General features: G+C 47.1%; 1 protein-coding gene across 7 annotated transcripts in view; it reads right to left on the bottom strand.

Moving 5' to 3' along the window:
• The window catches only part of LOC128409338 (zinc finger protein 345-like), a 32,796-nt gene that overhangs the window by 10,679 nt on the left and 8,693 nt on the right, over positions 1 to 13,424 (bottom strand). The window contains exon 2 of one of the 7 annotated variants that reach the window (XM_053379690.1): positions 552 to 1,055. The exons of 5 other annotated variants lie outside the window; for them this stretch is intronic. The gene's annotated coding sequence lies outside the window, so the exon portion shown is untranslated. Of the gene's footprint in view, positions 1 to 551; positions 1,056 to 1,673; positions 1,791 to 13,424 lie in introns of those variants that run through there. One more of the 7 variants, XM_053379687.1, reaches the window with a different exon arrangement.

Here is a 13,424-nt window from a genome sequence, read left to right as displayed (position 1 = left end):
AGCTGGCGTACAGCTTCCGGGTCATGTGAGCAGCATGACTAAGCCGCTTCTGGCGAACCAGAGCAGCGCATGGAAACACCATCTACCTTCCCGCCGGAGCAGTACCTATTTATCTACTTGCACTTTGACATGCTTTCGAACTGCTAGGTTGGCAGGAGCAGGGACCGAGCAACGGGAGCTCACCCCGTCGCGGGGATTCGAACCGCCGACCTTCTGATCGGCAAGTCCTAGGCTCTGTGGTTTAACCCACAGCGCCACCCATGTCCCTAGCATGAGGAACAAGGCTGCAAATGTGGTAGTGGCAACCCCACTGCTCCTTTCTAACTCAGCCAGGTCCAATTGCCTCACTCTTGTTCATTATTCACTTTCATTTTATTTATTTTTAAAAAATTATTTAGTTTTTCAGATTAAAATTTTACAGTCAAATATTGAACACACAACATCAAAAAACAAGATTCCAAGGAATCTCTTGGACTTCCCTCCTCCCCTTTGTGGGTCCTATTGTTAATCATTTCCTCCTGCACCTTTTGTGATAATCCAAAACCTTCTACCTCTCCATCTTTTTCACTTGGGTTCTTGCGTAATCGACTCCTCGGACGAAAAGGCTGCCAATTTTTAGCAGAGCAGTGTTTTGAAGATCCCCTCACATCCGAATGCGCACATGCGCTACAAAGCCAGGAAGCCCACCTGGGAAACAGGGAATTGAGAACCATCAGCGTGGATAGCAAAGTTGGGGAGAGCGTGGTGCTGATAACACCAAGGATGCGGGTTCGATCCCCATATGGGAGAGCTGCATTAAACGGGGTTGGACTAGATGCTCCGCAGAGGTCCCTTCCGACTCTACAATTCTGTGATTGTATGACAATCTGCTCTCATTGAGCAACTCTGCCCCGCAGGCCTGGTAGAGCAAGAGGCTCTAAATATCAGGGTTCCAGCCCCCATGGTGCACAAAAAGATTCCTGCATGGCAAGGGGCTGGACCAAATGAATCATCCTCAGGGTCTCTTCTAACACTGCAATTTTGTGGTGGTATCTTAGATCGGGGACCTCTTTTGCCTATACAGAGGGGGAAGAGAGAAATGAAGAAGTGCATAAACAATTATAACAAGAGATATGTCGCCTGCTGGCCAGGAGAAGCCCAAACTCCCATCCTCAGTGCATGTTTGCTCCTTAATCATCATCATCATAATAATAATAATGTTATTGCTTATACCCTGGCCCATCTGGCTGGGTTTCCCCAGTCACTCTGGGCAGGTTCAGGCAAAATAAAATATGGGTCAGTTGCATATTTCTGCATTAAAGGGGGCTGGAATAGATGATCCTCAGCGTCCCTTCCAACGATAATGACAATTCGCTCCCACTGATCAACTCCACCTCGCAGACCCACTTTAAGCCCCAGCCTCCCCAAATAGCTCAGCCGGGAGAGCAATAGACTCTTCGTCTCAGGGTCGTGGGTTCGAGTCTCACATGGGCAAAAGATTCCTGCATTGCACGGGGTTGGACAAGATGACCCTTGCAATTTTACGATTCTGTGATTCTATCTTAAATAATAGAAAATGGGGGACGGAGACACGAACAACCCCTCTCCCTATTTGTTTGCTGTGATGGTTCTCCTGATCTGCGTCTCCCACGCGACGCCCCCTCCTTTCCACCAAAGATGCTGCAGAAACTCACCGGGTTGCAAGAGGAGCGGCGGATGCAGCACGCGGTGGGGACACGCAGAGGCTCCTTCCTCTGCAAAGCGGGGAGCTGCTTCTGCTCTGGAGGAAGCCCCCCCCCTTCCTTCCACCCCAAATTTCCTTCTTCTCTAGGAATCCGGTTCTTTTTTTAACCCTTGCAAAGCCTGAGCACACGCACTGCCGCTCTGTGCCAAAGAGGAAACGTGCGCCCTGCGCGCGCACAGATGGGAATCCGGGCATCTTTTCTTGGGGGCGGGGAGACTCGCCTCCGCTTCGGGTTCCCAAGCAAACGTGGCCAGGGGGGAGGAATCAGTTGAAAATAACTTTGAAGGGGGGGAGGAAGTCTAGTGGTTAGAGCAGCCCTTTCCCATCTCACAGGGTGATTCTCCTGCCCCACGTGCCAATGCCCTATGCGGCCTAGGACCCACGTACCTATGGGACCGCCTCTCCTGGTAAGGTCCACAAATGACAACATTTTGGAGGTCCCAGGTCGCAAGGTGGTTAGATTGGTCTCAACTAGGGCCAGGGCCTTTTCAGTACTGGCCCCGACTTGGTGGAATGCTCTGTCCCAAGAGACTAGGGCCCTGCGGGACTTGACATCTTTCCACAGGGCCTGCAAGACAGAGCTGTTCCCCCGGCTTTTGGTTTGGGCTCAGTCTGACCCTTTTGTTTCCCTCCCCTTATGGTTTGGATCTATGGGCTACTTTTAAAATGAGGCTGCATTTTAAATTGCATTTTAACCTGTATTTTAACTTTCCTATTATGTTTTTACTGTAATTTTATGGGTGTTAGCCGCCCTGAGCCCAGCTCTGGCCGGGGAGGGCTGGATATAAATAAAAATTATTATTATTATTATTATTATTATTATTATTATTAATGCACCCCTGAGCAAGAGTGCTGCTTGTCTCTTTTCTTGGCAAGGGGACAGAGGGAGCAAGGAATTTAATAGAATCAAAGAAATGTAGAGATGGAAGGAACCCCAAGGGTCATCTAGTCCAGCCTCCTGCAATGCAAGAGTTAAAGGTAGAAAAAAATATTTTCAAGCTGCCCCCTTTGAGAATCCGACGACTCCTCTGCGATTTTGGAAAGGATGGATCTTGCCCAGTGCTGACTGGACTTGAACCCGACACCCTCTTCGTTCAAAGGGAGATGCTTGGCAACTGGGCTAAGGTCCTTTCCGTAGCGAGGCAACTGGCCTTGTAATGGCTGCGGCTGAAGCCTAAGGGGACTGGGAAGGGGGCAAGCTCGCCTTTCAGTGGAAGTCAAAACCAGGGTGTATAAACCAGTGTATATAAAAACACAGCAAAACACCAAACATTAAGAAGCTTCCCAGTACAGGGCTGCTTTCAGATGTCTTCTAAAAGTTGTGTAGTTTTTTATTTCCTTGACATCTGGTGGGAGGGAGTTCCACAGTGTGGGTGCCACCACCAAGAAGGCCCTCTGCTTGTTTCCATGTAACTTCGCTTCTCACAGTGAGGGAACTGCCAGAAGACCCTCAGAGAAGACCCTCAGTGTCTGGGCTGAGCGATGGGAGTGGAAACGCTCCTTTAGGCATCCTGGGCCAAGGCCAGTATTTTATCAGGTTATTTGATACATGAAAACATTTTGCCTGCTTCTGAAAGGCCACAGATAGCTAAAAGGTCAAAGACCTGGTTAGATTTATGTATCAATAAAAATATTGCAAGGCCACTTCCTAGAACTACGACTCCCATCAGCCTCAGCAAGCATGGCCAGTGGCCAAGGTGATGGGAGTTGTAGTTCAGCAACTGCTGGAGGGTCCCAAAAGTCACCCACCTCCTTGTGAGCATTTGAGACAATTCTGGCAGATCCCTAAAAGGGGAAAAAACACTGATCCTGCTATTCTAGTGGCTTGAAAAAAGGTGGGGAAACCCTCAGCTAGAGAACTGCGTGTATCTCTGCTTCTGTTTCTGAGGAATAAATTGTCCTAAAATTATCTACAGAAGTATGTTGCGAATTGCCCTAAGGGCTACAGGTACTGAGTGGGATGCAAATTTAATAAATAAAAACAGTCCTGGAGCCCCATTACATTCCTAACCAAGCATCACATCCTTTTTGTTTTTATAGGGATTGGGCACAGTTGATGAGGTTTCAGGGAATTTATTTATTTCTTTAACCCCAAACATCCCCTTCATGGATCACTGCCTTGCCGTGGCGAAGGGGCTTGAAGAACTCAGAGAAGCTATGAACTACGCCGAGCAGGGCACACAAGATGAACAGGTCATAGTGGAGAGTTTTGACCAAACGTGATCCACCTGGAGGAGGAACCGGCAAGCCACTCCAGTATCCTTGCCAAGAAAACTCCATGGACAAAGAAAACAGACATATAAAAGATATGACGCTGGAAGATGAGCCCCTCAGGTCGGAAGGCGTCCAACATGCTACTGGGGAAGAGCGGAGGGCAAGTACAAGTAGATCCAGAGCTGATGAAGCGGCTGGGCCAAAGCCGAAAGGACACTCAGTTGCGGATATGCCTGGAAGCGAAAGGAAAGTCCAATGCTGTAAAGAAAAATATTGCATAGGAACCTGGAATGTAAGAACCATGAACCTGGGTAAGTTGGAGGTGGTCAAAAATGAGATGGCAAGAATAAATATTGACATCCTGGGCATCAGTGAACTAAAATGGACGGGAATGGGCGAATTCAGTTCGGATGACCATCACATCTACTACTGTGGGCAAGAAACCCGTAAAAGAAATGGAGTGGCCCTCATAGTCAACAAAAGAGTGGCGAAAGCTGTACTGGGATGCAATCTCAAAAATGATAGAATGATCTCGATACGAATCCAAGGCAGACCTTTTAACATCACAGTAATCCAAGTTTATGCACCAACCACTGGTGCTGAAGAAAATGAAATAGACCAATTCTATGAAGACTTACAAGACCTTATAGAAGTGACACCAAAGAAGGATGTTCTTCTCATTATAGGGGATTGGAATGCTAAAGTAGGGAATCAAGAGATAAAAGGAACAACTGGCAAGTTTGGCCTTGGAGATCAAAACGAAGCAGGGCAAAGGCTAATAGAGTTCTGTCAAGAGAACAAGCTGGTCATCACAAACACGCTTTTCCAACAACACAAGAGACGACTCTACACATGGACATCACCAGATGGGCAGTATCGAAATCAGATTGATTATATTCTCTGCAGCCAAAGATGGAGAAGCTCTATACAGTCAGCAAAAACAAGACCTGGAGCTGACTGTGGCTCAGATCATCAGCTTCTTATAGCAAAATTCAAGCTTAAACTGAAGAAAGTAGGAAAAACCACTGGGCCGGTAAGATACAATCTAAGTCAAATCCCTTATGAATACACAGTGGAAGTGACGAACAGGTTTAAGGATTTAGATTTGGTGGACAGAGTGCCTGAAGAACTATGGATTGAGGCTCGTAACATTGTACAGGAGGCAGCAACGAAAACCATCCCAATGAAAAGGAAATGCAAGAAAGCAAAGTGGCTGTCCAACGAGGCCTTACAAATAGCGGAGGAGAGAAGGCAAGCAAAATGCGAGGGAGATAGTGAAAGATACAGGAAATTGAATGCAGATTTCCAAAGAATAGCAAGGAGAGACAAGAAGGCCTTCTTAAATGAGCAATGCAAACAAATAGAGGAAAACAACAGAAGAGGAAGAACCAGAGATCTGTTCAAGAAAATTGGAGATATGAAAGGAACATTTCGTACAAAGATTACCATAATAAAGGACAAAAGTGGTAAGGACCTAACAGAAGCAGAAGACATCAAGAAGAGGTGGCAAGAATACACAGAGGAATTATACCAGAAAGATATGGATGTCTCGTACACCCCAGGTAGTGTGGTTGCTGACCTTGAGCCAGACATCCTGGAAAGTGAAGTCAAATGGGCCTTAGAAAGCACTGCAAATAACAAGGCCAGTGGAAGTGATGGTATTCCAGCTGAACTATTTAAAATTTTAAAAGATGATGCTGTTAAGGTCTGTTACGGCTAAAATCTGGGTGCGGGGCTACTCTGCCACCCAGCTCATCGGACTAAGTCCGTGGGTCCCTGCGGAAGAAAATGAGCTCAGCCGGACAGGAGCAAATTGCAGAAGATCCAAGTTTATTGCGCAACAGGTTCAAGGCAAGATTGAACAGCGAGAAAGGGGTGACATGAACTTTTGAAACTCCCCCCATGTCCCAGAATACAGTGCAAAACACATCCCAGTTACATCATGAATACATTAAGGAAAGGTTGGGTTACACAGATTACATCATGAATACATTAAGGAGAGGTTGGGTTACACCGGATTAACATATGGAGGAGGGAGGGGGAATATGCAGAGCTGGAGATATGCGCAGATAAGCGCTTCCTGAGTGCCGGTGATGGGAGGACAATGGTCCATGTATGCATAGTCTGCCACCTGGCATTGCCCGGAGGAAAGGCTTGGCAGAGTGATTTGACAGGATTAGGGTCTTGACACTTTGCTTGAGGGATTATGGAGGGCAGGGGAGGTGTGATGGAGTCCTAGAGAAATTGAGCAAATTGGCACGTTGATTTTCTATGAATTTTATAAATTTTAGTCCCTTTTGACATTGACAATTGGAAATAAATTGATATATTGTAGCGAAGAAGAAGGTGAAGAAGACATGCCCCCCCCCTTTCCGTAACAGGTGCTACACTCAATATGCCAGCAAATTTGGAAAACTCAGCAGTGGCCAGAAGATTGGAGAAGATCAGTCTACATCCCAATCCCAAAGAAGGGCAGTGCCAAAGAGTGCTCCAACTACCGCACAATTGCACTCATTTCACACGCTAGCAAGGTTATGCTTAAAATTCTACAAGGAAGGCTCAAACAGTATGTGGATCGAGAACTCCCAGAAGTGCAAGCTGGATTTAGAAGAGGCAGAGGAACCAGAGACCAAATTGCAAACATGCGCTGGATTATGGAGAAAGCTAGAGAGTTCCAGAAAGACATCTACTTCTGCTTCATTGACTATGCAAAAGCCTTTGACTGTGTCGACCACAGCAAACTATGGCAAGTTCTTAAAGAAATGGGAGTGCCTGATCACCTCATCTGTCTCCTGAGAAATCTCTATGTGGGACAAGAAGCTACAGTTAGAACTGGATATGGAACAACTGATTGGTTCAAAATTGGGAAAGGCGTACGACAAGGCTGTATTTTGTCTCCCTGCTTATTTAATTTATACGCAGAATACATCATGCGAAAGGCTGGGCTGGCTGAATCCCAAACTGGAATTAAGATTGCCGGAAGAAATATCAACAACCTCAGATATGCAGATGACACAACCTTGATGGCAGAAAGTGAGGAGGAATTAAAGAACCTTTTAATAAGGGTGAAAGAGGAGAGCGCAAAATATGGTCTGAGGCTCAACATCAAAAAAACGAAGATCATGGCCACTGGTCCCATCACCTCCTGGCAAATAGAAGGGGAAGAAATGGAGGCAGTGAGAGATTTTACTTTCTTGGGCTCCATGATCACTGCAGATGGTGACAGCAGCCACGAAATTAAAAGACGCCTGCTTCTTGGGAGAAGGGCAATGACAGGCCTAGACAGCATCTTGAGAAGTAGAGACGTCACCTTGCCAACAAAGGTCCGTATAGTTAAAGCCATGGTTTTCCCAGTAGTGATGTATGGAAGTGAGAGCTGGACCATAAAGAAGGCTGATCGCCGAAGAATTGATGCTTTTGAATTATGGTGATGGAGAAGACTCTTGAGAGTCCCATGGACTGCAAGAAGATCAAACGCATCCATTCTTAATGAAATCAGCCCTGAGTGCTCACTGGAAGGACAGATCGTGAAGCTGAGGCTCCAGTACTTTGGCCACCTCATGAGAAGAGAAGACTCCCTGGAGAAGACACTGATGCTGGGAAAGATGGAGGGCACAAGGAGAAGGGGGCGACAGAGGATGAGATGGTTGGATAGTGTTCTCGAAGCCACAAACATGAGTCTGACCAAACTGCGGGAGGTAGTGGAGGACAGAGGTGCCTGGCGTGCTCTGGTCCATGGGGTCACGAAGAGTCGGACATGACTAAACGACTAAACAACAACAAACCCCAAACATCCCCCTCCTCAGATGTAAACTTTCCTCACAGGGGAACAACATAGAACCTGAGATGGGAGGCAGTTCATATTCTCTCTCTCTCTCTCTCTCTCTCTCTCTCTCTCTCTCTCTGATTTTGTTCCCAGATTGTGAACGTCTTCTTTAAAAAATGACTCTGTTAATACCAATACAGACACAGATACCCATGTTGTGGGGTGGGGCAGGTCTGTGGCCGGATTACGCCAGCCCTGCAAAGTTGTCCAGCAGTATTAGACCCATTTTGCTGAAGAAAGGGTGAGGAGGGAGTCTAGGAGACGCTTGAAGCTACTACAGTATTGAATTAATGCGTGTTTTAAAAGAAACGCCGTGGGGAGGAGACTGTGAAGTTTATTATAGCAGCGACATACACTGGCACCTAGGGTTAAGTACTTAATTCGTTCTGGAGGTCCGTTCTTAACCTGAAACTGTTCTGAACCTGAAGCACCACTTTAGCTAATGGGGCCTCCTGCTGCCACTGCGCCGCCGCTGCACGATTTCTGTTCTCATCCTGAAGCAAAGTTCTTAACCCAAGGTAATATTTCTGGGTTTGCGGAGTCTGTAACCTGAAGCGTATGTAACCCGAGGTACCACTGTATAGTGAAACTATGAAATCTGCTCCAAGATACAGATAATCTCTTGACCTGAACAAAACCCCCTACTTTCTCGCTCCAGTTCCATGTATGGATGTAGAACAGTGGTTTTCAACCGTGTGCCGTGGCACCCTGGGGTGCCTTGAAGGATGGTGAGGGGTGCCGCAGGCAACCCTGGCCTCTGTCCCCTTTTCCTTCCCTCCCTCCTCTGATGCCCTCTCGCGTCTCGGCCTCCCAAAGGCTTTCACAACTGTTTCTTGCAGCAACCCTGGCTACAAGCTCCACTGGCGAGTGGTGCCTCTGGGGCTGGCCAGGGGGCGCTGGGTGCCAGGAGCTGAGGCAGCCTTGGAGTAAGCAAGCAAGCGGGTGAGGGAGCCCCGCCAGCCAGTCCACCAGCCCCTGCTGTTGGGAATGAACAGACAAGTGGGAGGCCGGGCAGGCAGGATCTGTGCTGGCCTTCCTTATGCTTGCTGTGTACAATGCCTTCCTGGGAGCTGTTACCGGGAAAATCCGAGGGCTCCCTTGGACAAAAAGTAAAGACACCAACCAGAGTAAATTGGAGCAAATCAGCAGCCTGTAGGCTTGGCCTTTATTGAACTGTTGCAACAGGGTGTTCCCCTCACTTGCAGGAGAGAGGAAAGACACAGAAAAATGGTGTGCAAGACCTTATAAAAACTTTTGAAATTCCCATCCTGTAGGTCAAGCCCACCCCCAGAAACATCATGCATACATTACAGAAAGGAGGGGTTGAGGGAGGAGTTGTGGTGGTAACCTGAGTGTCCTGTCACCTGGCTGGTTCCCCCTTTCCCCCTCCCCAGGAATTATTCTCTGAAGACAAAATGTAGTCGCAGTTTCCTGCCCCCTGAGGGAAGATCTGATCATTGTCCTTTGTTCCAGTCCATGCTGAATCCACTCCCATATGCAAGTTCTTTGTGATCTTGATTGTCTTCTGTCTAGGACCATCAGGGTTGGCATAGCAACTGGGCAGGGCTCCTGTGGATGTGCTGGGCTGGCCTGTATCAAACCTTCCCCATTTTGTAGTCCTTCCTTCATGGAGTAAAATAAAAGTGGAACAATGCAAATCCAATGTATGGTTGATTTTCTATGAATTTATAACAGAAGTGTAGCGTATGTAGTGTGTGAGTGTGAGTGTGAGTGAAGTTTGTACAAACTGAATGATGGGGGGGGGGTTTCCTGCTACAGAGCTGAGTGCCCAGTGCTGAAGGAGAGCCCGTTTTGCCATGCAGGCCTGGCAAGGCCCGCTGGTGCCACCCAAGGTGCCGGCCTCACGTTCTTCTTTGGCCAGTCTCCGTTGGGCCACTAAGGCTGGGGGCACCCTCTTTCTGGGCTCCTGTGGGGCAGCATGAGGCACCTCTCTCTGGGGCAGAGGGGCAGCTCAGAGACCAAGGGCAGCAGCAGCAGCTGCCCAAAGGACCCTCAAGGAGAGGGGAGAGGAGAGGAGGCTGAGGGAATGCCCCACAAGGGAGGGTGTTCGAAAAGGGGTGACAAGGGGGGATAAAACTGGGCTCCTGAGAAGAATGGCAGATGAAGCTTGTTGTGTATTGAGTCAAAGGATTTTATATCTGTATTATTATTGTCTGTATTTGCATTAAAGGTAAAGGTAAAGGTACCCCTGCCCGTACGGGCCAGTCTTGCCAGACTCTAGGGTTGTGTGCTCATCTCATTCTATAGGCCGGGAGCCAGCGCTGTCCGGAGACACTTTCCGGGTCACGTGGCCAGCGTGACAAGCTGCATCTGGCGAGCCAGAGCCGCACACAGAAACGTTGTTTACCTTCCCGCTAGTAAGCGGTCCCTATTTATCTACTTGCACCCGGGAGTGCTTTCAAACTGCTAGGTTGGCAGGCGCTGGGACCGAACAACGGGAGCGCACCCCGCCGAGGGGATTCGAACCGCCGACCTTGCATTAGGGTAAAGTAACTGCCTTTTGGGCCCAGAGGGTACAGCTACTATTGGTTCATTTAAGCTGCTGTATTTGGATCCTCTGTCTTATTGGTTTCCTCCAAAAGGCAGGACTGTGATTGCCTGATATTGTTCCCTCCAAAATGTATCCTTTCTAGCTAGTTCCCTGTCCCTATAAATGTAGCTCTCCCCTCCTCAGTTCTCTGTCTTGTTTGCTTTAATAAAGAAGTGTTACTACAGAACTGTCTCCAGCATATTATGTCAAGAGAGCTGAAATCACAAACCCCACGTCACAACAAAGCTGATGGACCACATGGAGTTGGCGGAAATGACTGGCAGAATCCGAGACCAGGGAGAAGAGTCGGTGCAAGAAGACTGGAAAAAAAATAAAGCATATTTACAGAAATATTGTAAAATTAATGAATGTTAGAAGGATGCTGGAAAGAAGTTATATGGCTTTAGCAGAAACATTATAAAGAATTAAGTAAGAATAGATTGATAATGGGTAAAAGTGTAAAATTCATGGCTAAATTGCGTTAAGACAAATTATGGAACTAAAATTGAGAAAGAGGGAAAGGACTTGCTGAAACAACTAATTGAAAATACAAAAAAGGGAGATGTGAGGAAGTCAAGGAAATAAGTAAATGAAAGATAAGGACATGAAAATACTGGGTCTTTTTTTCCCGTTTCTTTTTAAATGTTTTTCTTTTTTCTTTTTTAATGTTTTGATGTACTGTTGGTGTTTTTTCTTATTGTATTTTTTCTTTTTTCTTTTTGAAGCTTTGTAACCTTTTATTGTTTGCTTTTCTCTTTTCTGTATTTGTTAAACTCTAATAAATATCTTATAAAAAAAATAAAATAAAATAAAACTGGGCTCCTGAGCTCCACATGGGTGCAGCAGAAAGGATGTACAGTGGTACCTCGGGTTACATACGCTTCAGGTTACATATGCTTCAGGTTACAGACTCCGCAAACCCAGAAATAGTGCTTCAGGTTAAGAACTTTGCTTCAGGATGAGAACAGAAATTGTGCTCCCGCAGCGCGGAGGCAGCAGGAGGCCCCATTAGCTAAAGTGGTGCTTCAGGTTAAGAACAGTTTCAGGTTAAGAACGGACCTCCGGAATGAATTAACTACTTAACCCGAGGTACCACTGTACAATGGATGCTCGGGTTGCGAACATGATCCATGCGGGAAGCACGTTCACAACCCACAGCGTTCGCAACTCACCGCGTTGCGTCTGCACACGTGTGGGTTGCAATTTGGCGCTTCTGCGCATGCGCCAAAACCCGGAAGTAACCCGTTCCGGTAATTCCGGATTCAGTGCGGTGCGCAACCCAAAATCGCACAACCCGAAGCATCTGTAACCCGAGGTATGACTGTAGTTGGTCAAGAGAGCCGTGGACCAAAAAGGTCGAAAACCTCTGGGGTAGATCAGTTGCAGGCATTAGGCAGTAAGCTTGTTCAATGTCTCGGCAGATTTCTCTGGAGATTGTCATGAGTCCACAGCGGTTTGGGTCCTTCAGAATCAAGGTAACTGGCGACGACAGTGTCTTTTGGATATGTTTTATTTACACATATATGCAGGCTGACTATAAGACAGAGAGGACTCACAGCATTCACACAAATCTTGCTCTCTTGTTCTGAGTCTGGGGAGAGGCATAGATTCACAGCATTGGAATCAACACAGAGAGCAAGTCATGCTTTTTTCCCTCCCAACTCCATCAGAAGGAAAGGCAGAACAGACACCAAGTCATTGCACTTTACCTTACCTGCATATATTGTTCCTTTTATTTCTCATTGCTGTTGATTTCTTTGATGCTTTCATCTTTCAAAAACTAAAATGCCCCCACTGGTCTTCTGCTAATGTATTGACAGTGGTACCTTGGTTTAAGAACAGCTTAGTTTATGAACAACTTGGATTAAGAACACTGCAAACCCAGAAGTAAGGGACGTGGGTGGTGCTGTGGGTTAAACCATAGAGCCTAGGGCTTGCCGACCAGAAGGTTGGCAGTTCGAATCCCTGCGACGGGGTGAGCTCCCGTTGCTCGGTCCCTGCTCCTGCCAACCTAGCAGTTTGAAAGCACATCAAAGTGCAAGTAGATAAATAGGTAAAGCCCTAAATGGCCTCTGCTCAGTATACCTGAAGCAGTGTCTCCACCCCCATCGCTCAGCGGGAAGGTAAACGGCGTTTCCATGCGCTGCTCTGGTTCGCCAGAAGCAGCTTAGTCATGCTGGCCACAAGACCTGGAAGCTGTACCCCAGCTCCCTCGGCCAATAAAGCGAGATGAGCGCCGCAACCCCAGAGTCGTCCGCGACTGGACCTAATAGTCAGGGGCCCCTATAACTTTACCTTTAAACCTGGAAGTAGGTGTTTTGGTTTGTGAACTTTGCCTTGGAAGCAGAACATGTTCTGCTTCCTGTTGAGTGTGTTCCGTTTGTAAATTGAGTCCCCCATTGCCATGGAAAACACACCTTGGTTTAAGAACACTTTGGTTTAAGAACGGACTTCCGGAAAATATTAAGTTCATAAACCAAGGTACCACTGTAATATAAATATATCCAAGTGGATTTTTAGACTCTTGGATCCTGCCTGGTCTCCAACATCTTGCCTACTGGGACAAATATATTGTTTCGCCCCTGTGTGAATTCTTTGATGTCAGGTAAGGTTAGTATTGTACATGATGCTCTGATCATCTTTGAATAATTAATTAACGATAACAACAGAAGTTTCTGCCTATCTGGAAGCTCCTCCAAACTTCTAAGCACTGCATTGGCTCCCAGTACGTTTCCGAGCACAATTCAAAGTGTTGGTGCTGAGCTTTAAAGCCCTAAACGGCCTCGGTCCTGTATACCTCCATTGTTCAGCCCGGACACTGAGGTCCAGTGCCGAGAGCCTTCTGGTGGCTCCCTCCCTGCGAGAAGTGAGGTTACAGGGAACCAGGTAGTGGTGCCCGCCCTGTGGAACGCCCTCCCACCAGATGTCAAGGAAATAAGCAGCTATTTTATCTTTAAAAGACATCTGAAGGCAGCCCTGTTCAGGGAAGTTTTTAATATTTAATGCTGTATTGTTTTTAACATGCGATTGGAAGCCGCCCAGAGTGGCTGGGGAAACTCAGCCAGATGGGCGGGGTATAAATAAATTGTTGTTGTTGTTGTTATTTACGA

The sequence above is a fragment of the Podarcis raffonei genome, chromosome 2 (assembly GCF_027172205.1).
Source record: "Podarcis raffonei isolate rPodRaf1 chromosome 2, rPodRaf1.pri, whole genome shotgun sequence".
In the NCBI taxonomy this organism is placed as follows: Eukaryota; Metazoa; Chordata; class Lepidosauria; order Squamata; family Lacertidae; genus Podarcis; species Podarcis raffonei.
Note: the sequence above shows the minus strand (reverse complement) of the source record. Positions and strands in the feature narration are given on the sequence as shown.